Source organism: Penaeus chinensis, chromosome 13, assembly GCF_019202785.1.
Source record: "Penaeus chinensis breed Huanghai No. 1 chromosome 13, ASM1920278v2, whole genome shotgun sequence".
Classification (NCBI taxonomy): Eukaryota; Metazoa; Arthropoda; class Malacostraca; order Decapoda; family Penaeidae; genus Penaeus; species Penaeus chinensis.
In genome coordinates this window covers 3,778,754-3,781,253 of record NC_061831.1, presented here as the reverse complement: position 1 = coordinate 3,781,253, position 2,500 = coordinate 3,778,754, and the positions used below count along the sequence as shown (strand labels likewise).

The following is a 2,500-nucleotide window of genomic DNA, read 5'->3' as shown; positions in this document are numbered from 1 at the left end:
ATTGTGCGTCGCTGTACGTTATATCTAGTACGGGATATTACGTCAATGCATCCTTCGCTTAAGTAGTCCGACTTCGCTAAGGGAACGACCATTTCAGATACATATATTTTCGCTTATCTGATTATAAAATGTAGTTGCTGTATCTTGAATGCTTAATAACTGCACTCTCACAAAGCTCATTTTAAACTTTCTTAAAAGGAAAGACAGAGTGATTCACATTACGAACAGTATACAGCAATTAATGTTTATATTATTTTTTACTTTTTTTCTGTTCCCTTTTCATTTATGTTTTCTTGAAATGTCCCGTTTCTATCTTCGTATTTTCCATCATGGGATATTCTGTTGTGTGAGGAAAATGTATTCCCTCGAGATTTTTTTTTTTTTTTTTTTTTTTTTTTTTTTTTACCTTATCTTATCTTGGAAAATATTGTGACTATTCCCCCCAAAATAATTAATTAAACTGGGAAAATTCACCTCAGGAAAGGAAGTCATCAACATTGATATAATCCTAGAGTTTTGAGATATTTGCGTTATTTGTTAATATAATTATAATTACATATTGATGATGCTATGATAATGATCGTAGTTATGAGGATTATATTGATGATGAAAATAGTAGTGTTAATGAAAAGACGATTATCGATGATAAAATGGTCATGTAATCATCATAATGGTGAAATAAAAATAATAATGAGGATGATGATGATGATGATAATGATCGGGATAATTATAATGTGAATGATGATGATGATAATAATAATAATGATAAAGAAACAAAGATGATCAGAAAGAAATGATAATAAAAACGTTAATTATAATATCATGATCTTTATTACTCTTCTTATTAATTACCACTTTAACACTAAGAATGGCCATGAAGACTAATTCGTAACAACCATCACGATTAATTAAACCGGATCCAATCCAGCCCAGACAGCCCCCCGTTCTCTGCAGCCCAGAAAGGGGATTTGCGCTGACTCGGTGCAGGACGAGAGAGTGCAGGACGAGAGTGTGCAGGATGCTCCCCTTCCCTTTAGTCGGCTGCAACATTGCAACGTACACGAGTCACGAAGCGAATCGTTCCCTCTTTTGCGTTGTTTGCTTTTTTGTTTTTGTTTAGTTTGGAATGAGGTTTTTTTTTTTTGTTTTTTTGTTTTAGATTTTGTCTTTTGTTTGGGTCTTCGTTTGTATTTTATTTTCTTATTTTTTTTAAAAACTTTTTTTCGTTCGTATTTTTTTTTTTTTCGTTGTATTTTTTCCTCCATTATGTAAGGAAGTTTAGTGTTTGTTTATTCATTTATTATTATTATTATTTTATTTTTATTTTATTTTTTTATTGAGTTGGAAGGGGTTGCCGGATTTATTTTTATTTGCATATTTTCGGGGAATGATAACAATAATGGTTATGATAATTATACTATTATATTGATAATAATGATAATGATAATAATTATTACTATCATAATTATTGTTATAATTGTTATTATTTTTACTGTTATTATTATCATCATTTTCGTTATTATTATCATTGTTGATATTATCATTATCATTATTATTCATTTATTTGTTTTATTATTATTATTATCATTGTTATCATTATCATTATCATCATTATTATCATCATTATTATTATCAATATTATTATTATTATTATCATTGTTATCATTATCATTGTTGTTATTGTTATCATTATCATTATTATTATTATTATTATTATTATTATTATTATTATTGTTATTATTTTTATCATTGTTATTGCTGTTCTTTTTTATTATCATTATTATCATTATCATTATCACTATTATTATCAGAAATTAATTTTTAAGAGTCATTTCAATGACAAACATTTGGAATTTTATGTTTTGTTTAATTGTTCTAGTTTATTTTTAACAAAGGCTCGAAATGACGTGTTACTTGAAACAGAAAAGAAAGGATTTGTGTAATTACAATAATATATTCTCAGTTTATTTGCTTGAGACGTACATAGACACGCGCGCATACGCACACGCACGGACACAGGCACACACCCACGGACACAAGCAGGCACACACACACGCACGCACACACGCACGCGCACACACGCTCACACTCACACTCACACTCACACTCACACTCACACTCACACTCACACTCACACACACACTCACACACACACACACACACACACACACACACACACACACACACACACACACACACACACACACACACACACACACACACACACACTCACACACACACACTCACACACACACACACACACACTCACACACACACACACACACACACACACACACACACACACTCACACACACACACACACACACACACACACACACACACACACACACACACACACACACACACACACACACACACACACACACACTCACACACACACACACACACACACACACACTCACACACACACACACACACACACACACACACACACACACACACACACACACACACACACACACACACACACACACACACA

At 32.2% G+C, this 2,500-nt stretch overlaps 1 protein-coding gene across 9 annotated transcripts in view; it reads left to right on the top strand.

The window, feature by feature from the left end:
• LOC125031428 overlaps window positions 1-2,500 on the top strand; it is a 154,924-nt gene that overhangs the window by 120,352 nt on the left and 32,072 nt on the right. The gene's annotated exons all lie outside the window — the stretch shown is intronic.